Source organism: Oncorhynchus gorbuscha, unplaced genomic scaffold, assembly GCF_021184085.1.
Source record: "Oncorhynchus gorbuscha isolate QuinsamMale2020 ecotype Even-year unplaced genomic scaffold, OgorEven_v1.0 Un_scaffold_1494, whole genome shotgun sequence".
Classification (NCBI taxonomy): domain Eukaryota; kingdom Metazoa; phylum Chordata; class Actinopteri; order Salmoniformes; family Salmonidae; genus Oncorhynchus; species Oncorhynchus gorbuscha.
The window spans coordinates 24,994-49,357 of NW_025746257.1; the positions used below are offsets into that span (position 1 = coordinate 24,994).

Consider the following 24,364-nt stretch of genomic DNA (forward strand, 5'->3'; position numbering starts at 1 on the left):
TAGTTGTATTGTTGGGTTAGTATCCAGAGCTACAACAACAATGTGTGCTGATTGAACCAAACTAAATAGTTGGAGGATGCAGGTATCAATCCCACTACCTCTCACATGCTAAGCGAGTGCATTACCATTTGAGCTAATCCCCCTGCGCCTCCAACAAGAAGTATGAAATCTCAATGACCGCACTGCCAAATCCCTCGTCCATAAGAAAGGATACTTTTTAAAAAGTATGCTTGCTTCAGCTGTCTAAAAGTATTTTTCATGGTAGTTCAGTAAAGGTTGAAGTAGTGACTGCAGTAAGTCCAGTGGTGGAAATAGTTGTATTGTTGGGTTAGTATCCAGAGCTACAACAACAATGTGTGCTGATTGAACCAAACTAAATAGTTGGAGGATGCAGGTATCAATCCCACTACCTCTCACATGCTAAGCGAGTGCATTACCATTTGAGCTAATCCCCTGCGCCTCCAACAAGAAGTATGAAATCTCAATGACCGCACTGCCAAATCCCTCGTCCATAAGAAAGGATACTTTTTAAAAAGTATGCTTGCTTCAGCTGTCTAAAAGTATTTTTCATGGTAGTTCAGTAAAGGTTGAAGTAGTGACTGCAGTAAGTCCAGTGGTGGAAATAGTTGTATTGTTGGGTTAGTATCCAGAGCTACAACAACAATGTGTGCTGATTGAACCAAACTAAATAGTTGGAGGATGCGGGCATCGATCCCGCTACCTCTCACATGCTAAGCGAGCACTCTACCATTTGAGCTAATCCCCTGCGCCTGCAACAAGAAGTATGAAATCTCAATGACCGCACTGCCAAATCCCTCGTCCATAAGAAAGGATACTTTTTTAAAGTATGCTTGCTTCAGCTGTCTAAAAGTATTTTTCATGGTAGTTCAGTAAAGGTTGAAGTAGTGACTGCAGTAAGCCCAGTGGTGGAAATAGTTGTATTGTTGGGTTAGTATCCAGAGCTACAACAACAATGATTGAACCAAACTAAATAGTTGGAGGATGCTAGCATCGATCCCGCTACCTCTCACATGCTAAGCGAGCGCTCTACAATTTGAGCTAATCCCCCTGCGCCTACAACAAGAAGTATGAAATCTCAATGACCGCACTGCCAAATCCCTCGTCCATAAGAAATGATAATTTTTTAAAAGTATGCTTGCTTCAGCTGTCTAAAAGTATTTTTCATTGTAGTTCAGTAAAGGTTGAAGTGGTGACTGCAGTAAATCCAGTGGTGGAAATAGTTGTTTTGTTGGGTTAGTATCCAGAGCTACAACAACAATGTGTGCTGATTGAACCAAACTAAATAGTTGGAGGATGCAGGCATCGATCCCGCTACCTCTCTCACATGCTAAGCAAGCACTCTACCATTTGAGCTAATCCCCCTGTGCCTCCAATAAGAAGTATGAAATCTCAATGACCGCACTGCCAAATCCCTCGTCCCTAAGAAAGGATACTTTTTTTAAAAAGCTTCAGCTGTCTAAAAGTATTTTTCATGGTAGCTCAGTAAATGTTGAAGTAGTGACTGCAGTAAGCCCAGTGGTGGAAATAGTTGTATTGTTGGGTTAGTATCCAGAGCTACAACAACAATGTGTGCTGATTGAACCAAACAAAATTGTTGGAGGATCCGGGCATCGATCCCGCTACCTCTCGCATGCTAAGCGATCGCTCTACCATTTGAGCTAATACCCCTGCAGCTCCAATCAAAAGTATGAAATCTCAATGACCGCACTGCCAAATCCCTCGTCCATAAGAAAGGATAATTTTTAAAAAGTATGATTGCTTCAGCTGTCTAAAAGTATTTTTCATGGTAGTTCAGTAAAGGTTGAAGTAGTGACTGCAGTGAGCCCAGTGTTGGAAATAGTTGTATTGTTGGGTTAGTATCCAGAGCTACAACAACAATGTGTGCTGATTGAACCAAACTAAATAGTTGGAGGATGCAGGCATCGATCCCGCTACCTCTCACATGCTAAGCGAGCACTCTACCATTTGAACTAATCCCCCTGCGCCTCCAACAAGAAGTATGAAATCTCAATGACTGCACTGCCAAATCCCTCGTCCATAAGAAAGGATAATTTTTTTAAAAGTATGCTTGCTTCAGCTGTCTAAAAGTATTTTTCATTGTAGTTCAGTTAAGGTTGAAGTAGTGACTGCAGTAAGCCCAGTGGTGGAAATAGTTGTATTGTTGGGTTAGTATCCAGAGATACAACAACAATGTGTGCTGATTGAACCAAACTAAATAGTTGGAGGATGCAGGCATCGATGCCGCTACCTCTCGCATGCTAAACGAGCGCTCTACCATTTGAGCTACACCCCGTTCCTTAAACAAGAAGTATGAAATCTCAATGACCGCAATGCCAAATCCCTCGTCCATTAGAAAGGATACTTTTTAAAAAGTATGCTTGCATCAGCTGTCTAAAAGTATTTTTTCATGGTAGTTCATTAAAGGTTGAAGTTGTGACTGCAGTAAGCACGGTTGTGGAAATAGTTGTATTGTTGGGTTAGTATCCAGAGCTACAACAACAATGTGTGCTGATTGAACCAAACTAAATAGTTGGAGGATGCGGGCATCGATCCCGCTACCTCTCACATGCAAAGCGAGCGCTCTACCATTTGAGCTAATCCCCCTGCACCTCCAACAAGAAGTATGAAATCTCAATGAACGCACTGCCAAATCCCTCGTCCATAAGAAAGGATACTTTTTAAAAAGTATGCTTGCTTCAGCTGTCTAAAAGTATTTTTCATGGTACTTCAGTAAAGGTTGAAGTAGTGACTGCAGTAAGCCCAGTGGTGGAAATAGTTGTATTGTTGGGTTAGTATCCAGAGCTACAAAAACGTTTGCTGATTGAACCAAACTAAAAAGTTGGAGGATGCGGGTATCGATCCCGCTACATCTCGCATGCAAAGCGAGTGCTCTACCATTTGAGCTAATCCCCCTGCATCTCCAACAAGAAGTATGAAATCTCAATGACCGCACCGCCAAATCCCTCGTCCATAAGAAAGGATTCTTTAAAAAAAGTATGCTTGCTTCAGCTGTCTAAAAGTATTTTTGATGGTAGTTCAGTAAAGGTTGAAGTAGCGACTGCAGTAAGCCCAGTGGTGGAAATAGTTGTATTGTTGGGTTATTATCCAGAGCTACAACAACAATGTGTGCTGATTGAACCAAACTAAATAGTTGGAAGATGCAGGCATCGATCCCGCTACCTCTCGCATGCTAAACGAGCGCTCTACCATTTGAGCTAATCCCCCTGTTCCTTCAACAGAAGTATGAAATCTCAATGACCGCACTGCCAAATCCCTCGTCCATAAGAAAGGATAATTTTTTAAAAGTATGCTTGCTTCAGCTGTCTAAAAGTATTTTTCATGGTAGTTCAGTAAAGGTACTAGTAGTGACTGCAGTAAGCCCAGTGGTGGAAATAGTTGTATTGTTGGGTTAGTATCCAGAGCTACAACAACAATGTGTGCTGATTGAACCAAACTAAATAGTTGGAGGATGCAGGTATCGATCCCACTACCTCTCACATGCTAAGCGAGTGCTCTACCATTTGAGCTAATCCCCCTGCGCCTCCAACAAGAAGTATGAAATCTCAATGACCGCACTGCCAAATCCCTCGTCCATAAGAAAGGATACTTTTTAAAAAGTATGCTTGCTTCAGCTGTCTAAAAGTATTTTTCATGGTAGTTCAGTAAAGGTTGAAGTAGTGACTGCAGTAAGCCCAGTGGTGGAAATAGTTGTATTGTTGGGTTAGTATCCAGAGCTACAACAACAATGTGTGCTGATTGAACCAAACTAAATAGTTGGAGGATGCAGGTATCGATCCCACTACCTCTCACATGCTAAGCGAGTGCATCTACCATTTGAGCTAATCCCCCTGCGCCTCCAACAAGAAGTATGAAATCTCAATGACCGCACTGCCAAATCCCTCGTCCATAAGAAAGGATACTTTTTTTTTAAAGTATGCTTGCTTCAGCTGTCTAAAAGTATTTTTCATGGTAGTTCAGTAAAGGTTGAAGTAGTGACTGCAGTAAGCCCAGTGGTGGAAATAGTTGTATTGTTGGGTTAGTATCCAGAGCTACAACAACAATGTGTGCTGATTGAACCAAACTAAATAGTTGGAGGATGCGGGCATCGATCCCCTACCTCTCACATGCTAAGCGAGCACTCTACCATTTGAGCTAATCCCCCTGCGGCTCCAATCAAGAAGTTTGAAATCTCAATGACCGCACTGCCAAATCCCTCGTCCATAAGAAAGGATACTTTTTAAAAGTATGCTTGCTTCAGCTGTCTAAAAGTATTTTTCATGGTAGTTCAGTAAAGGTTGAAGTAGTGACTGCAGTAAGCCCAGTGGTGGAAATAGTTGTATAGTTGGGTTAGTATCCAGAGCTACAACAACAATGATTGAACCAAACTAAATAGTTGGAGGATGCGGGCATCGATCCCGCTACCTCTCACATGCGAAGCGAGCGCTCTACGATTTTAGCTAATCCCCCTGCGCCTCCAACAAGAAGTATGAAATCTCAATGACCGCACTGCCAAATCCCTCGTCCATAAGAAAGGATACTTTTTTTAAAGTATGCTTGCTTCAGCTGTCTAAAAGTATTTTTCATGGTAGTTCAGTAAAGGTTGAAGTGGTGACTGCAGTAATTCCAGTGGTGGAAATAGTTGTATTGTTGGGTTTGTATCCAGAGCTACAACAACAATGTGTGCTGATTGAACCAAACTAAATAGTTGGAGGATGCAGGTATCGATCCCGCTACCTCTCACATGCTAAGCGAGAGGTCTACCATTTGAGCTAATCCCCGTGCTTCCAAAAAGAAGTATGAAATCTCAATGAACGCACTGCCAAATCCCTCGTCCATAAGAAAGGATACTTTTTAAAAAGTATGCTTGCATCAGCTGTCTAAAAGTATTTTTTCATGGTAGTTCATTAAAGGTTGAAGTTGTGACTGCAGTAAGCATGGTGGTGGAAATAGTTGTATTGTTGGGTTAGTATCCAGAGCTACAACAACAATGTGTGCTGATTGAACCAAACTAAATAGTTGGAGGATGCGGGCATCGATCCCGCTACCTCTCACATGCGAAGCAAGCACTCTACCATTTGAGCTAATCCCCCTGCGCCTCCAACAAGAAGTATGAAATCTCAATGACCGCACTGCCAAATCCCTCGTCCATAAGAAATGATAATTTTTTAAAAGTATGCTTGCTTCAGCTGTCTAAAAGTATTTTTCATGGTAGTTCAGTAAAGGTTGAAGTGGTGACTGCAGTAAGCCCAGTGGTGGAAATAGTTGTTTTGTTGGGTTAGTATCCAGAGCTACAACAACAATGTGTGCTGATTGAACCAAACTAAATAGTTGGAGGATGCAGGCATCGATCCCGCTACCTCTCTCACATGCTAAGCAAGCACTCTACCATTTGAGCTAATCCCCTGTGCCTCCAATGAGAAGTATGAAATCTCAATGACCGCACTGCCAAATCCCTCGTCCATAAGAAAGGATACTTTTTAAAAAGCTTCAGCTGTCTAAAAGTATTTTTCATGGTAGTTCAGTAAATGTTGAAGTAGTGACTGCAGTAAGCCCAGTGGTGGAAATAGTTGTATTGTTGGGTTAGTATCCAGAGCTACAACAACAATGTGTGCTGATTGAACCAAACAAAATTGTTGGAGGATCCGGGCATCGATCCCGCTACCTCTCATGCTAAGCGATCGCTCTACCATTTGAGCTAATACCCCTGCAGCTCCAATCAAAAGTATGAAATCTCAATGACCGCACTGCCAAATCCCTCGTCCATAAGAAAGGATAATTTTTAAAAAGTATGATTGCTTCAGCTGTCTAAAAGTATTTTTCATGGTAGTTCAGTAAAGGTTGAAGTAGTGACTGCAGTGAGCCCAGTGTTGGAAATAGTTGTATTGTTGGGTTAGTATCCAGAGCTACAACAACAATGTGTGCTGATTGAACCAAACTAAATAGTTGGAGGATGCAGGCATCGATCCCGCTACCTCTCACATGCTAAGCGAGCACTCTACCATTTGAACTAATCCCCCTGCGCCTCCAACAAGAAGTATGAAATCTCAATGACTGCACTGCCAAATCCCTCGTCCATAAGAAAGGATAATTTTTTAAAAGTATGCTTGCTTCAGCTGTCTAAAAGTATTTTTCATTGTAGTTCAGTTAAGGTTGAAGTAGTGACTGCAGTAAGCCCAGTGGTGGAAATAGTTGTATTGTTGGGTTAGTATCCAGAGATACAACAACAATGTGTGCTGATTGAACCAAACTAAATAGTTGGAGGATGCAGGCATCGATGCCGCTACCTCTCACATGCTAAACGAGCGCTCTACCATTTGAGCTACACCCCCCGTTCCTTAAACAAGAAGTATGAAATCTCAATGACCGCAATGCCAAATCCCTCGTCCATTAGAAAGGATACTTTTTAAAAAGTATGCTTGCATCAGCTGTCTAAAAGTATTTTTTCATGGTAGTTCATTAAAGGTTGAAGTTGTGACTGCAGTAAGCACGGTTGTGGAAATAGTTGTATTGTTGGGTTAGTATCCAGAGCTACAACAACAATGTGTGCTGATTGAACCAAACTAAATAGTTGGAGGATGCGGGCATCGATCCCGCTACCTCTCACATGCAAAGCGAGCGCTCTACCATTTGGGCTAATCCCCCTGCACCTCGAACAAGAAGTATGAAATCTCAATGAACGCACTGCCAAATCCCTCGTCCATAAGAAAGGATACTTTTTAAAAAGTATGCTTGCTTCAGCTGTCTAAAAGTATTTTTTCATGGTAGTTCAGTAAAGGTTGAAGTAGTGACTGCAGTAAGCCCAGTGGTGGAAATAGTTGTATTGTTGGGTTAGTATCTAGAGATACAAAAACGTTTGCTGATTGAACCAAACTAAAAAGTTGGAGGATGCGGGTATCGATCCCACTACATCTCGCATGCAAAGCGAGTGCTCTACCATTTGAGCTAATCCCCCTGCATCTCCAACAAGAAGTATGAAATCTCAATGACCGCACCGCCAAATCCCTCGTCCATAAGAAAGGATAATTTTTTAAAAGTATGCTTGCTTCAGCTGTCTAAAAGTATTTTTGATGGTAGTTCAGTAAAGGTTGAAGTAGTGACTGCAGTAAGCCCAGTGGTGGAAATAGTTGTATTGTTGGGTTATATCCAGAGCTACAACAACAATGTGTGCTGATTGAACCAAACTAAATAGTTGGAGATGCAGGCATCGATCCCGCTACCTCTCACATGCTAAACGAGCGCTCTACCATTTGAGCTAATCCCCCTGTTCCTTCAACAAGAAGTATGAAATCTCAATGACCGCACTGCCAAATCCCTCGTCCATAAGAAAGGATAATTTTTTAAAAGTATGCTTGCTTCAGCTGTCTAAAAGTATTTTTCATGGTAGTTCAGTAAAGGTTGAAGTAGTGACTGCAGTAAGCCCAGTGGTGGAAATAGTTGTATTGTTGGGTTAGTATCCAGAGCTACAACAACAATGTGTGCTGATTGAACCAAACTAAATAGTTGGAGGATGCAGGTATCGATCCCGCTACCTCTCACATGCTAAGCGAGTGCTCTACCATTTGAGCTAATCCCCCTGCACCTCCAACAAGAAGTATGAAATCTCAATGACCGCACTGCCAAATCCCTCGTCCATAAGAAAGGATACTTTTTTAAAAGTATGCTTGCTTCAGCTGTCTAAAAGTATTTTTCATGGTAGTTCAGTAAAGGTTGAAGTAGTGACTGCAGTAAGCCCAGTGGTGGAAATAGTTGTATTGTTGGGTTAGTATCCAGAGCTACAACAACAATGTGTGCTGATTGAACCAAACTAAATAGTTGGAGGATGCAGGTATCGATCCCGCTACCTCTCACATGCTAAGCGAGCGCTCTACCATTTGAGCTAATCCCCCTGCGCCTCCAACAAGAAGTATGAAATCTCAATGACCGCACTGCCAAATCCCTCGTCCATAAGAAAGGATACTTTTTTAAAAAGTATGCTTGCTTCAGCTGTCTAAAAGTATTTTTCATGGTAGTTCAGTAAAGGTTGAAGTAGTGACTGCAGTAAGCCCAGTGGTGGAAATAGTTGTATTGTTGGGTTAGTATCCAGAGCTACAACAACAATGTGTGCTGATTGAACCAAACTAAATAGTTGGAGGATGCGGGCATCGATCCCGCTACCTCTCACATGCTAAGCGAGCGCTCTACCATTTGAGCTAATCCCCCTGCGCCTCCAACAAGAAGTATGAAATCTCAATGACCGCACTGCCAAATCCCTCGTCCATAAGAAAGGATACTTTTTTTAAAGTATGCTTGCTTCAGCTGTCTAAAAGTATTTTTCATGGTAGTTCAGTAAAGGTTGAAGTAGTGACTGCAGTAAGCCCAGTGGTGGAAATAGTTGTATTGTTGGGTTTGTATCCAGAGCTACAACAACAATGTGTGCTGATTGAACCAAACTAAATAGTTGGAGGATGCAGGTATCGATCCCGCTACCTCTCACATGCTAAGCGAGAGCTCTACCATTTGAGCTAATCCCCCTGCTTCCAAAAAGAAGTATGAAATCTCAATGACCGCACTGCCAAATCCCTCGTCCATAAGAAAGGATACTTTTTAAAAAGTATGCTTGCTTCAGCTGTCTAAAAGTATTTTTCATGGTAGTTCAGTAAAGGTTGAAGTAGTGACTGCAGTAAGCCCAGTGGTGGAAATAGTTGTATTGTTGGGTTAGTATCCAGAGCTACAACAACAATGTGTGCTGATTGAACCAAACTAAATAGTTGGAGGATGCGGGCATCGATCCCGCTACCTCTCACATGCTAAGCAAGCACTCTACCATTTGAGCTAATCCCCTGCGCCTGCAACAAGAAGTATGAAATCTCAATGACCGCACTGCCAAATCCCTCGTCCATAAGAAAGGATACTTTTTTAAAAGTATGCTTGCTTCAGCTGTCTAAAAGTATTTTTCATGGTAGTTCAGTAAAGGTTGAAGTAGTGACTGCAGTAAGCCCAGTGGTGGAAATAGTTGTATTGTTGGGTTAGTATCCAGAGCTACAACAACAATGTGTGCTGATTGAACCAAACTAAATAGTTGGAGGATGCTAGCATCGATCCCGCTACCTCTCACATGCTAAGCGAGCGCTCTACCATTTGAGCTAATCCCCTGCGCCTCCAACAAGAAGTATGAAATCTCAATGACCGCACTGCCAAATCCCTCGTCCATAAGAAATGATAATTTTTTAAAAGTATGCTTGCTTCAGCTGTCTAAAAGTATTTTTCATGGTAGTTCAGTAAAGGTTGAAGTGGTGACTGCAGTAAGCCCAGTGGTGGAAATAGTTGTATTGTTGGGTTAGTATCCAGAGCTACAACAACAATGTGTGCTGATTGAACCAAACTAAATAGTTGGAGGATGCAGGCATCGATCCCGCTACCTCTCACATGCTAAGCAAGCACTCTACCATTTGAGCTAATCCCCCTGTGCCTCCAATGAGAAGTATGAAATCTCAATGACCGCACTGCCAAATCCCTCGTCCCTAAGAAAGGATACTTTTTTAAAAGTATGCTTGCTTCAGCTGTCTAAAAGTATTTTTCATGGTAGTTCAGTAAATGTTGAAGTAGTGACTGCAGTAAGCCCAGTGGTGGAAATAGTTGTATTGTTGGGTTAGTATCCAGAGCTACAACAACAATGTGTGCTGATTGAACCAAACAAAATTGTTGGAGGATGCGGGCATCGATCCCGCTACCTCTCACATGCTAAGCGAGCGCTCTACCATTTGAGCTAATCCCCTGCAGCTCCAATCAAAAAGTATGAAATCTCAATGACCGCACTGCCAAATCCCTCGTCCATAAGAAAGGATAATTTTTTAAAAGTATGCTTGCTTCAGCTGTCTAAAAGTATTTTTCATGGTAGTTCAGTAAAGGTTGAAGTAGTGACTGCAGTAAGCCCAGTGGTGGAAATAGTTGTATTGTTGGGTTAGTATCCAGAGCTACAACAACAATGTGTGCTGATTGAACCAAACTAAATAGTTGGAGGATGCAGGCATCGATCCCGCTACCTCTCACATGCTAAGCAGCACTCTACCATTTGAGCTAATCCCCTGCGCCTCCAACAAGAAGTATGAAATCTCAATGACCGCACTGCCAAATCCCTCGTCCATAAGAAAGGATAATTTTTTAAAAGTATGCTTGCTTCAGCTGTCTAAAAGTATTTTTCATGGTAGTTCAGTAAAGGTTGAAGTAGTGACTGCAGTAAGCCCAGTGGTGGAAATAGTTGTATTGTTGGGTTAGTATCCAGAGCTACAACAACAATGTGTGCTGATTGAACCAAACTAAATAGTTGGAGGATGCAGGCATCGATCCCACTACCTCTCACATGCTAAGCGAGTGCTCTACCATTTGAGCTAATCCCCCTGCACCTCCAAAAAGAAGTATGAAATCTCAATGACCGCACTGCCAAATCCCTCGTCCATAAGAAAGGATACTTTTTTTTAAAAGTATGCTTGCTTCAGCTGTCTAAAAGTATTTTTCATGGTAGTTCAGTAAAGGTTGAAGTAGTGACTGCAGTAAGCCCAGTGGTGGAAATAGTTGTATTGTTGGGTTATTATCCAGAGCTACAACAACAATGTGTGCTGATTGAACCAAACTAAATAGTTGGAGGATGCAGGTATCGATCCCGCTACCTCTCACATGCTAAGCAAGTGCTCTACCATTTGAGCTAATCCCCCTGCGCCTCCAACAAGAAGTATGAAATCTCAATGACTGCACTGCCAAATCCCTCGTCCATAAGAAAGGATAATTTTTTAAAAGTATGCTTGCTTCAGCTGTCTAAAAGTATTTTTCATGGTAGTTCAGTAAAGGTTGAAGTAGTGACTGCAGTAAGCCCAGTGGTGGAAATAGTTGTATTGTTGGGTTAGTATCCAGAGCTACAACAACAATGTGTGCTGATTGAACCAAACTAAATATTTGGAGGATGCAGGTATCGATCCCGCTACCTCTCACATGCTAAGCGAGCGCTCTACCATTTGAGCTAATCCCCCTGCGCCTCCAACATGAAGTATGAAATCTCAATGAACGCACTGCCAAATCCCTCGTCCATAAGAAAGGATACTTTTTAAAAAGTATGCTTGCTTCAGCTGTCTAAAAGTATTTTTCATGGTAGTTCAGTAAAGGTTGAAGTAGTGACTGCAGTAAGCCCAGTGGTGGAAATAGTTGTATTGTTGGGTTAGTATCCAGAGCTACAACAACAATGTGTGCTGATTGAACCAAACTAAAAGTTGGAGGATGCGGGTATCGATCCGCTACATCTCACATGCAAAGCGAGTGCTCTACCATTTGAGCTAATCCCCTGTTCCTTCAAAAAGAAGTATGAAATCTCAATGACCGCACTGCCAAATCCCTCACCCATTAGAAAGGATACTTTTTTAAAAAGTATGCTTGCTTCAGCTGTCTAAAAGTATTTTTCATGGTAGTTCAGTAAAGGTTGAAGTAGTGACTGCAGTAAGCCCAGTGGTGGAAATAGTTGTATTGTTGGGTTAGTATCCAGACTACAACAACAATGTGTGCTGATTGAACCAAAATAAATAGTTGGAGGATGCAGGCATCGATCCCGCTACCTCTCACATGCTAAGCGAGCACTCTACCATTTGAGCTAATCCCCCTGCGCCTCCAAAAGAAGTATGAAATCTCAATGACCGCACTGCCAAATCCCTCGTCCATTAGAAAGGATACTTTTTTTTAAAAGTATGCTTGCTTCAGCTGTCTAAAAGTATTTTTTATGGTAGTTCAGTAAAGGTTGAAGTAGTGACTGCAGTAAGCCCAGTGGTGGAAATAGTTGTATTGTTGGGTTAGTATCCAGAGCTACAACAACAATGTGTGCTGATTGAACCAAACTAAATAGTTGGAGGATGCGGGCATCAATCCCGCTACCTCTCAAATGCTATGCGAGCGCTCTACCATTTGAGCTAATCGCCCTGCGCCTCCAACAAGAAGTATGAAATCTCAATGACCGCACTGCCAAATCCGTCTAAATAGTTGGAGGATGCAGGCATAATCCCGCTACCTCTCACATGCTAAGCAAGTGCTCTGCCATTTGAGCTAATCCCCCAGCGCCTCCAACAAGAAGTATGAAATCTCAATGACCGCACTGCCAAATCCCTCATCCATAAGAATGGATAATGTTTAAAAAGTATGCTTGCTTCAGCTGTCTAAAAGTATTTTTCATGGTAGTTCAGTAAAGGTTGAAGTAGTGACTGCAGTAAGCCCAGTGGTGGAAATAGTTGTATTGTTGGGTTAGTATCCAGAGCTACAACAACAATGTGTGCTGATTGAACCAAACTAAAAAGTTGGAGGATGCGGGTATCGATCCCACTACCTCTCACATGCAAAGCGAGTGCTCTACCATTTGAGCTAATCCCCCTGCACCTCCAAAAAGAAGTATGAAATCTCAATGACCGCACCGCCAAATCCCTCGTCCATAAGGAAGGATACTTTTTTTTAAAGTATGCTTGTTTCAGCTGTCTAAAAGTATTTTTCATGGTAGTTCAGTAAAGGTTGAAGTAGCGACTGCAGTAAGCCCAGTGGTGGAAATAGTTGTATTGTTGGGTTATTATCCAGAGCTACAACAACAATGTGTGCTGATTGAACCAAACTAAATAGTTGGAGGATGCAGGTATCGATCCCGCTACCTCTCACATGCTAAGCAAGTGCTCTACCATTTGAGCTAATCCCCCTGCGCCTCCAACAAGAAGTATGAAATCTCAATGACTGCACTGCCAAATCCCTCGTCCATAAGAAAGGATAATTTTTTAAAAGTATGCTTGCTTCAGCTGTCTAAAAGTATTTTTCATGGTAGTTCAGTAAAGGTTGAAGTAGTGACTGCAGTAAGCCCAGTGGTGGAAATAGTTGTATTGTTGGGTTAGTATCCAGAGCTACAACAACAATGTGTGCTGATTGAACCAAACTAAATATTTGGAGGATGCAGGTATCGATCCCGCTACCTCTCACATGCTAAGCGAGCGCTCTACCATTTGAGCTAATCCCCCTGCGCCTCCAACATGAAGTATGAAATCTCAATGAACGCACTGCCAAATCCCTCGTCCATAAGAAAGGATACTTTTTAAAAAGTATGCTTGCTTCAGCTGTCTAAAAGTATTTTTCATGGTACTTCACTAAAGGTTGAAGTAGTGACTGCAGTAAGCCCAGTGGTGGAAATAGTTGTATTGTTGGGTTAGTATCCAGAGCTACAACAACGTGTGCTGATTGAACCAAACTAAAAAGTTGGAGGATGCGGGTATCGATCGCGCTACATCTCACATGCAAAGCGAGTGCTCTACCATTTGAGCTAATCCCCCTGTTCCTTCAAAAAGAAGTATGAAATCTCAATGACCGCACTGCCAAATCCCTCACCCATTAGAAAGGATACTTTTTTTAAAGTATGCTTGCTTCAGCTGTCTAAAAGTATTTTTCATGGTAGTTCAGTAAAGGTTGAAGTAGTGACTGCAGTAAGCCCAGTGGTGGAAATAGTTGTATTGTTGGGTTAGTATCCAGACCTACAACAACAATGTGTGCTGATTGAACCAAAATAAATAGTTGGAGGATGCAGGCATCGATCCCGCTACCTCTCACATGCTAAGCGAGCACTCTACCATTTGAGCTAATCCCCCTGCGCCTCAAAAAAGAAGTATGAAATCTCAATGACCGCACTGCCAAATCCCTCGTCCATTAGAAAGGATACTTTTTTTTAAAAGTATGCTTGCTTCAGCTGTCTAAAAGTATTTTTTATGGTAGTTCAGTAAAGGTTGAAGTAGTGACTGCAGTAAGCCCAGTGGTGGAAATAGTTGTATTGTTGGGTTAGTATCCAGAGCTACAACAACAATGTGTGCTGATTGAACCAAACTAAATAGTTGGAGGATGCGGGCATCAATCCCGCTACCTCTCAAATGCTATGCGAGCGCTCTACCATTTGAGCTAATCGCCCTGCGCCTCCAACAAGAAGTATGAAATCTCAATGACCGCAAATCTCAAATAGTTGGAGGATGCAGGCAGTGCCAAATCTAAGCAAGTGCTCTGTTTGAGCTAATCCCCCATCCAACAAGAAGTATGAAATCTCAATGACCGCACTTCCCTTCCATAAGAATGGATAATGTTTAAAAAGTATGCTTGCTTCAGCTGTCTAAAAGTATTTTTCATGGTAGTTCAGTAAAGGTTGAAGTAGTGACTGCAGTAAGCCCAGTGGTGGAAATAGTTGTATTGTTGGGTTAGTATCCAGAGCTACAACAACAATGTGTGCTGATTGAACCAAATAAATAGTTGGAGGATGCGGGCATCGATCCCGCTACCTCTCAAATGCTAAGCGAGCGCTCTACCATTTGAGCTAATCGCCCTGCGCCTCCAACAAGAAGTATGAAATCTCAATGACCGCACTGCTAAATCCGTCTAAATAGTTGGAGGATGCAGGCATCGATCCCAGCTACCTCTCACATGCTAAGCAAACTAAATAGTGCTCTACCATTTGAGCTAATCCCCCCCTGCGCCTCCAAAAGAAGTATGAAATCTCAATGACCGCACTGCCAAATCCCTCGTCCATAAGAAAGGATACTTTTTTAAAAGTATGCTTGCTTCAGCTGTCTAAAAGTATTTTTCATGGTAGTTCAGTAAAGGTTGAAGTAGTGACTGCAGTAAGCCCAGTGGTGGAAATAGTTGTATTGTTGGGTTAGTATCCAGAGCTACAACAACAATGTGTGCTGATTGAACCAAACTAAATAGTTGGAGGATGCGGGCATCAATCCCGCTACCTCTCAAATGCTATGCGAGCGAGCTCTACTCTACCATTTGAGCTAATCCCCTGCGCCTCCAACAAGAAGTATGAAATCTCAATGACCGCACTGCTGAAACCAAACTAAATAGTTGGAGGATGCAGGCATCGATCCCGCTACCTCTCACATGCTAAGCAAGTGCTCTGCCATTTGAGCTAATCCCCCTGCGCCTCCAACAAGAAGTATGAAATCTCAATGACCGCACTGCCAAATCCCTCGTCCATAAGAAAGGATAATTTTTTTAAAAGTATGCTTGCTTCAGCTGTCTAAAAGTATTTTTCATGGTAGTTCAGTAAAGGTTGAAGTAGTGACTGCAGTAAGCCCAGTGGTGGAAATAGTTGTATTGTTGGGTTAGTATCCAGAGCTACAACAACAATGTGTGCTGATTGAACCAAACTAAATAGTTGGAGGATGCAGGTATCGATCCCACTACCTCTCACATGCTAAGCGAGTGCTCTACCATTTGAGCTAATCCCCTGCGCCTCCAACAAGAAGTATGAAATCTCAATGACCGCACTGCCAAATCCCTCGTCCATAAGAAAGGATACTTTTTAAAAAGTATGCTTGCTTCAGCTGTCTAAAAGTATTTTTCATGGTAGTTCAGTAAAGGTTGAAGTAGTGACTGCAGTAAGCCCAGTGGTGGAAATAGTTGTATTGTTGGGTTAGTATCCAGAGCTACAACAACAATGTGTGCTGATTGAACCAAACTAAATAGTTGGAGGATGCGGGCATCAATCCCGCTACCTCTCAAATGCTATGCGAGCGCTCTACCATTTGAGCTAATCGCCCTGCGCCTCCAACAAGAAGTATGAAATCTCAATGACCGCACTGCCAAATCCGTCTAAATAGTTGGAGGATGCAGGCATCGATCCCGCTACCTCTCACATGCTAAGCAAGTGCTCTGCCATTTGAGCTAATCCCCCAGAAAAGAAGATGAAATCTCAATGACCGCACTTCCCTCGTCCATAAGAATGGATAATGTTTAAAAAGTATGCTTGCTTCAGCTGTCTAAAAGTATTTTTCATGGTAGTTCAGTAAAGGTTGAAGTAGTGACTGCAGTAAGCCCAGTGGTGGAAATAGTTGTATTGTTGGGTTAGTATCCAGAGCTACAACAACAATGTGTGCTGATTGAACCAAACTAAATAGTTGGAGGATGCGGGCATCGATCCCACTACCTCTCACATGCAAAGCGAGTGCTCTACCATTTGAGCTAATCCCCTGCACCTCCAAAAAGAAGTATGAAATCTCAATGACCGCACTGCCAAATCCCTCGTCCATAAGAAAGGATACTTTTTTTAAAGTATGCTTGCTTCAGCTGTCTAAAAGTATTTTTCATGGTAGTTCAGTAAAGGTTGAAGTAGTGACTGCAGTAAGCCCAGTGGTGGAAATAGTTGTATTGTTGGGTTATTATCCAGAGCTACAACAACAATGTGTGCTGATTGAACCAAACTAAATAGTTGGAGGATGCAGGTATCGATCCCGCTACCTCTCACATGCTAAGCAAGTGCTCTACCATTTGAGCTAATCCCCCTGCGCCTCCAACAAGAAGTATGAAATCTCAATGACTGCACTGCCAAATCCCTCGTCCATAAGAAAGGATAATTTTTTAAAAGTATGCTTGCTTCAGCTGTCTAAAAGTATTTTTCATGGTAGTTCAGTAAAGGTTGAAGTAGTGACTGCAGTAAGCCCAGTGGTGGAAATAGTTGTATTGTTGGGTTAGTATCCAGAGCTACAACAACAATGTGTGCTGATTGAACCAAACTAAATATTTGGAGGATGCAGGTATCGATCCCGCTACCTCTCACATGCTAAGCGAGCGCTCTACCATTTGAGCTAATCCCCCTGCGCCTCCAACATGAAGTATGAAATCTCAATGAACGCACTGCCAAATCCCTCGTCCATAAGAAAGGATACTTTTTTTAAAAGTATGCTTGCTTCAGCTGTCTAAAAGTATTTTTCATGGTAGTTCAGTAAAGGTTGAAGTAGTGACTGCAGTAAGCCCAGTGGTGGAAATAGTTGTATTGTTGGGTTAGTATCCAGAGCTACAACAACAACGTGTGCTGATTGAACCAAACTAAAAAGTTGGAGGATGCGGGTATCGATCGCGCTACATCTCACATGCAAAGCGAGTGCTCTACCATTTGAGCTAATCCCCCTGTTCCTTCAAAAAGAAGTATGAAATCTCAATGACCGCACTGCCAAATCCCTCGTCCATTAGAAAGGATACTTTTTTTAAAGTATGCTTGCTTCAGCTGTCTAAAAGTATTTTTCATGGTAGTTCAGTAAAGGTTGAAGTAGTGACTGCAGTAAGCCCAGTGGTGGAAATAGTTGTATTGTTGGGTTAGTATCCAGACCTACAACAACAATGTGTGCTGATTGAACCAAAATAAATAGTTGGAGGATGCAGGCATCGATCCCGCTACCTCTCACATACTAATCGAGCGATCTACCATTTGAGCTAATCCCCCTGCGCCTCAAACAAGAAGTATGAAATCTCAATGACCGCACTGCCAAATCCCTCGTCCATAAGAAAGGATACTTTTTTTTTTAAAGTATGCTTGCTTCAGCTGTCTAAAAGTATTTTTCATGGTAGTTCAGTAAAGGTTGAAGTAGTGACTGCAGTAAGCCCAGTGGTGGAAATAGTTGTATTGTTGGGTTAGTATCCAGAGCTACAACAACAATGTGTGCTGATTGAACCAAACTAAATAGTTGGAGGATGCGGGCATCGATCCCGCTACCTCTCAAATGCTATGCGAGCGCTCTACCATTTGAGCTAATCGCCCTGCGCCTCCAACAAGAAGTATGAAATCTCAATGACCGCACTGCCAAATCCGTCTAAATAGTTGGAGGATGCAGGCATCGATCCCGCTACCTCTCACATGCTAAGCAAGTGCTCTGCCATTTGAGCTAATCCCCCAGCGCCTCCAACAAGAAGTATGAAATCTCAATGACCGCACTGCCAAATCCCTCGTCCATAAGAATGGATAATGTTTAAAAAGTATGCTTGCTTCAGCTGTCTAAAAGTATTTTTCATGGTAGTTCAGTAAAGGTTGAAGTAGTGACTGCAGTAAGCCCAGTGGTGGAAATAGTTGTATTGTTGGGTTAGTATCCAGAGCTACAACAACAATGTGTGCTGATTGAACCAAACTAAAAAGTTGGAGGATGCGAGTATCGATCCCACTACCTCTCGCATGCAAAGCGAGTGCTCTACCATTTGAGCTAATCCCCCTGCACCTCCAAAAAGAAGCATGAAATCTCAATGACCGCACCGCCAAATCCCTCGTCCATAAGGAAGGATACTTTTTTTTAAAAGTATGCTTGTTTCAGCTGTCTAAAAGTATTTTTCATGGTAGTTCAGTAAAGGTAGAAGTAGCGACTGCAGTAAGCCCAGTGGTGGAAATAGTTGTATTGTTGGGTTATTATCCAGAGCTACAACAACAATGTGTGCTGATTGAACCAAACTAAATAGTTGGAGGATGCAGGTATCGATCCCACTACCTCTCACATGCTAAGCAAGTGCTCTACCATTTGAGCTAATCCCCCTGCGCCTCCAACAAGAAGTATGAAATCTCAATGACTGCACTGCCAAATCCCTCGTCCATAAGAAAGGATAATTTTTTTAAAGTATGCTTGCTTCAGCTGTCTAAAAGTATTTTTCATGGTAGTTCAGTAAAGGTTGAAGTAGTGACTGCAGTAAGCCCAGTGGTGGAAATAGTTGTATTGTTGGGTTAGTATCCAGAGCTACAACAACAATGTGTGCTGATTGAACCAAACTAAATATTTGGAGGATGCAGGTATCGATCCCGCTACCTCTCACATGCTAAGCGAGCGCTCTACCATTTGAGCTAATCCCCCTGCGCCTCCAACATGAAGTATGAAATCTCAATGAACGCACTGCCAAATCCCTCGTCCATAAGAAAGGATACTTTTTAAAAAGTATGCTTGCTTCAGCTGTCTAAAAGTATTTTTCATGGTACTTCACTAAAGGTTGAAGTAGTGACTGCAGTAAGCCCAGTGGTGGAAATAGTTGTATTGTTGGGTTAGTATCCAGAGCTACAACAACGTGTGCTGATTGAACCAAACTAAAAAGTTGGAGGATGAGGGTATCGATCGCGCTACATCTCGCATGCAAAGCGAGTGCTCTACCATTTGAGCTAATCCCCCTGTTCCTTCAAAAAGAAGTATGAAATCTCAATGACCGCACTGCCAAATCCCTCGCCCATTAGAAAGGATACTTTTTTTAAAGTATGCTTGCTTCAGCTGTCTAAAAGTATTTTTCATGGTAGTTCAGTAAAGGTTGAAGTAGTGACTGCAGTAAGCCCAGTGGTGGAAATAGTTGTATTGTTGGGTTAGTATCCAGACCTACAACAACAATGTGTGCTGATTGAACCAAAATAAATAGTTGGAGGATGCAGGCATCGATCCTGCTACCTCTCACATGCTAAGCGAGCACTCTACCATTTGAGCTAATCCCCCTGCGCCTCAAACAAGAAGTATGAAATCTCAATGACCGCACTGCCAAATCCCTCGTCCATTAGAAAGGATACTTTTTTTTAAAGTATGCTTGCTTCAGCTGTCTAAAAGTATTTTTCATGGTAGTTCAGTAAAGGTTGAAGTAGCGACTGCAGTAAGCCCAGTGGTGAAATAGATGTATTGTTGGGTTAGTATCCAGAGCTACAACAACAATGTGTGCTGATTGAACCAAACTAAATAGTTGGAGGATGAAGGAATCGATCCCGCTACCTCTCACATACTAATCGAGCGATCTACCATTTGAGCTAATCCCCCTGCGCCTCCAACAAGAAGTATGAAATCTCAATGACCGCACTGCCAAATCCCTCGTCCATAAGAAAGGATACTTTTTAAAAAGTATGCTTGCTTCAGCTGTCTAAAAGTATTTTTCATGGTAGTTCAGTAAAGGTGGAAGTAGTGACTGCAGTAAGCCATGTGGTGGAAATAGTTGTATTGTTGGGTTAGTATCCAGAGCAACAACAACAATGTGTGCTGATTGAAACAAACTAAATAGTTGGAGGATGTGGGTATCGATCCCACTACCTCTCACATGCGAAGCGAGCGCTCTACCATTTGAGATAATGAACCTGCACCTCCAACAAGAAGTATGAAATCTCAATGACCGCACTGCCAAATCCCTCGTCCATAAGAAAGGATACTTTTTAAAAAGTATGCTTGCTTCAGCTGTCTAAAAGTATTTTTCATGGTAGTTCAGTAAAGGTTGAAGTAGTGACTGCAGTAAGACCAGTGGTGGAAATAGTTGCATTATTGGGTTAGTATCCAGAGCTACAACAACAATGTGTGCTGATTGAACCAAACTAAATAGTTGGAGATTGCAGGCATTGATCCCGCTACCTCTCGCATGCTAAACGAGCACTCTACTATTTGAGCTAACCCCCCGTTCATTGAACAAGAAGTATGAAATCTCAATGACCGCACTGCCAAATCCTCGTCCATTAGAAAGGATACTTTTTAAAAGTATGCTTGCTTCAGCTGTCTAAAAGTATTTTTCATCGTAGTTCAGTAAAGGTTGAAGTAGTGACTGCAGTAAGCCCAGTGGTGGAAATAGTTGCATTGTTGGGTTAGTATCCAGAGCTACAACAACAATGTGTGCTGATTGAACCAAACTAAATCGTTGGAGGATGCAGTCATCGATCCCACTACCTCTCGCATGCTAAAAGAGCTCTCGACCATTTGAGCTAACCCCCAAGTTCCTTCAACAAGAAGTATGAAATCTCAATGACCGCACTGCCAAATCCCTCGTCCATTACAAAGGATAATTTTTTAAAAGTATGCTTGCTTCAGCTATCTAAAAGTATTTTTCATGGTAGTTCAGTAAAGGTTGAAGTAGTGACTGCAGTAAGTCCAGTGGTGGAAATAGTTGTATTGTTGGGTTAGGATCCAGAGCTACAACAAAAATGTGTGCTGATTGAACCAAACTAAATAGTTGGAGGAAGCAGGCATCGATTCCACTACCTCTCACATGCTAAGCGAGCACTCTACCATTTGAGCTAATCCCCCTGCACCTCCAACATGAAGTATGAAATCTCAATGACCGCACTGCCAAATCCCTCGTCCATAAGAAATGATACTTTCTAAAAAGTATGCTTGCTTCAGCTGTCTAAAAGTATTTTTCATGGTAGTTCAGTAAAGGTTGAAGTAGTGACTGCAGTAAGCCCAGTGGTGGAAATAGTTGTATTGTTGGGTTAGTATCCAGAGCTACAACAACAATGTGTGCTGATTGAACCAAACTAAATAGTTGGAGGATGCGGGCATCGATCCCGCTACCTCTCAAATGCTATGCGAGCGCTCTACCATTTGAGGTAATCGCCCTGCGCCTCCAACAAGAAGTATGAAATCTCAATGACCGCACTGCCAAATCCGTCTAAATAGTTGGAGGATGCAGGCATCGATCCCGCTACCTCTCACATGCTAAGCAAGTGCTCTGCCATTTGAGCTAATCCCCCAGCGCCTCCAACAAGAAGTATGAAATCTCAATGACCGCACTGCCAAATCCCTCGTCCATAAGAATGGATAATGTTTAAAAAGTATGCTTGCTTCAGCTGTCTAAAAGTATTTTTCATGGTAGTTCAGTAAAGGTTGAAGTAGTGACTGCAGTAAGCCCAGTGGTGGAAATAGTTGTATTGTTGGGTTAGTATCCAGAGCTACAACAACAATGTGTGCTGATTGAACCAAACTAAATAGTTGGAGGATGCAGGCATCGATCCCACTACCTCTCACATGCTAAGCGAGCGCTCTACCATTTGAGCTAATCCCCTGCACCTCCAACAAGAAGTATGAAATCTCAATGACCGCACTGCCAAATCCCTCGTCCATAAGAAAGGATACTTTTTAAAAAGTATGCTTGCTTCAGCTGTCTAAAAGTATTTTTCATGGTAGTTCAGTAAAGGTTGAAGTAGTGACTGCAGTAAGCCCAGTGGTGGAAATAGTTGTATTGTTGGGTTAGTATCCAGAGCTACAACAACAATGTGTGCTGATTGAACCAAACTAAATAGTTGGAGGATGCAGGTATCGATCCCACTACCTCTCACATGCTAAGCGAGTGCTCTACCATTTGAGCTAATCCCCTGCACCTCCAACAAGAAGTATGAAATCTCAATGACCGCACTGCCAAATCCCTCGTCCATAAGAAAGGATACTTTTTTAAAAAGTATGCTTGCTTCAGCTGTCTAAAAGTATTTTTCATGGTAGTTCAGTAAAGGTTGAAGTAGTGACTGCAGTAAGCCCAGTGGTGGAAATAGTTGTATTGTTGGGTTAGTATCCAGAGCTACAACAACAATGTGTGCTGATTGAACCAAACTAAATAGTTGGAGGATGCAGGCATCGATCCCGCTACCTCTCACATGCTAAGCGAGCGCTCTACCATTTGAGCTAATCCCCTGCGCCTCCAACAAGAAGTATGAAATCTCAATGACCGCACTGCCAAATCCCTCGTCCATAAGAAAGGATACTTTTTAAAAAGTATGCTTGCTTCAGCTGTCTAAAAGTATTTTTCATGGTAGTTCAGTAAAGGTTGAAGTAGTGACTGCAGTAAGCCCAGTGGTGGAAATAGTTGTATTGTTGGGTTAGTATCCAGAGCTACAACAACAATGTGTGCTGATTGAACCAAACTAAATAGTTGGAGGATGCAGGCATCGATCCCGCTACCTCTCACATGCTAAGCGAGCACTCTACCATTTGAGCTAATCCCCCTGCGCCTCCAACAAGAAGTATGAAATCTCAATGACCGCACTGCCAAATCCCTCGTCCATAAGAAAGGATACTTTTTTTAAAGTATGCTTGCTTCAGCTGTCTAAAAGTATTTTTCATGGTAGTTCAGTAAAGGTTGAAGTAGTGACTGCAGTAAGCCAGTGGTGGAAATAGTTGTATTGTTGGGTTAGTATCCAGAGCTACAACAACAATGTGTGCTGATTGAACCAAACTAAATAGTTGGAGGATGCAGGCATCGATCCCGCTACCTCTCACATGCATGAAGCGAGCACTCTACCATTTGAGCTAATCCCCTGTGCCTCCAACAAGAAGTATGAAATCTCAATGACCGCACTGCCAAATCCCTCGTCCATAAGAAAGGATACTTTTTAAAAAGTATGCTTGCTTCAGCTGTCTAAAAGTATTTTTCATGGTAGTTCAGTAAAGGTGGAAGTAGTGACTGCAGTAGGCCAAGTGGTGGAAATAGTTGTATTGTTGGGTTAGTATCCAGAGCTACAACAACAATGTGTGCTGATTGAACCAAACTAAATAGTTGGAGGATGAAGGCATCGATCCCGCTACCTCTCACATACTAATCGAGCGCTCTACCATTTGAGCTAATCCCCTTGCGCCTCCAACAAGAAGTATGAAATCTCAATGACCGCACTGCAAAATCCCTCGTCCATAAGAAAGGATACTTTCTAAAAAGTATGCTTGCTTCAGCTGTCTAAAAGTATTTTTCATGGTAGTTCAGTAAAGGTTGAAGTAGTGACTGCAGTAAGTCCAGTGGTGGAAATAGTTGTATTGTTGGGTTAGTATCCAGAGCTACAACAACAATGTGTGCTGATTGAACCAAACTAAATAGTTGGAGGATGCAGGCATCTATCCCGCTACCTCTCACATGCTAAGCGAGCACTCTACCATTTGAGCTAATCCCCCGTGCCTCCAACAAGAAGTATGAAATCTCAATGACCGCACTGCCAAATCCCTCGTCCATAAGAATGGATACTTTTTAAAAAGTATGCTTGCTTCAGCTGTCTAAAAGTATTTTTCATGGTAGTTCAGTAAAGGTTGAAGTAGTGACTGCAGTAAGCCAGTGGTGGAAATAGTTGTATTGTTGGGTTAGTATCCAGAGCTACAACAACAATGTGTGCTGATTGAACCAAACTAAATAGTTGGAGGATGCAGGTATCGATCCCGCTACCTCTCACATGCTAAGCAAGCGCTCTACCATTTGAGCTAATCCCCCTGCACCTCCAACAAGAAGTATGAAATCTCAATGCCGCCGCACTGCCAAATCCCTCGTCCATAAGAAAGGATACTTTTTAAAAAGTATGCTTGCTTCAGCTGTCTAAAAGTATTTTTCATGGTAGTTCAGTAAAGGTTGAAGTAGTGACTGCAGTAAGCCCAGTGGTGGAAATAGTTGTATTGTTGGGTTAGTATCCAGAGCTACAACAACAATGTGTGCTGATTGAACCAAACTAAATAGTTGGAGGATGCAGGTATCGATCCCGCTACCTCTCACATGCTAAGCAAGCGCTCTACCATTTGAGCTAATCCCCTGCGCCTCCAACAAGAAGTATGAAATCTCAATGACCGCACTGCCAAATCCCTCGTCCATAAGAAAGGATAATTTTTTAAAAGTATGCTTGCTTCAGCTGTCTAAAAGTATTTTTCATGGTAGTTCAGTAAAGGTTGAAGTAGTGACTGCAGTAAGCCCAGTGGTGGAAATAGTTGTATTGTTGGGTTAGTATCCAGAGCTACAACAACAATGTGTGCTGATTGAACCAAACTAAATAGTTGGAGGATGCGGGCATCGATCCCGCTACCTCTCACATGCT

General features: G+C 42.3%; 3 non-coding genes across 3 annotated transcripts; all 3 read right to left on the minus strand.

The window, feature by feature from the left end:
• Positions 1–2,552: 2,552 nt before the first annotated feature.
• On the minus strand, positions 2,553–2,625 carry trnaa-ugc. Its single transcript has one exon. It is a non-coding gene; the product is annotated as a tRNA-Ala (tRNA).
• Positions 2,626–2,861: 236 nt separating this feature from the next.
• Positions 2,862–2,934, minus strand: trnaa-ugc. The gene has a single exon. It is a non-coding gene; the product is annotated as a tRNA-Ala (tRNA).
• A 5,213-nt stretch (positions 2,935–8,147) lies between these two features.
• Positions 8,148–8,220, minus strand: trnaa-agc. Its single transcript has one exon. It is a non-coding gene; the product is annotated as a tRNA-Ala (tRNA).
• Between the last annotated feature and the right edge of the window lie 16,144 nt (positions 8,221–24,364).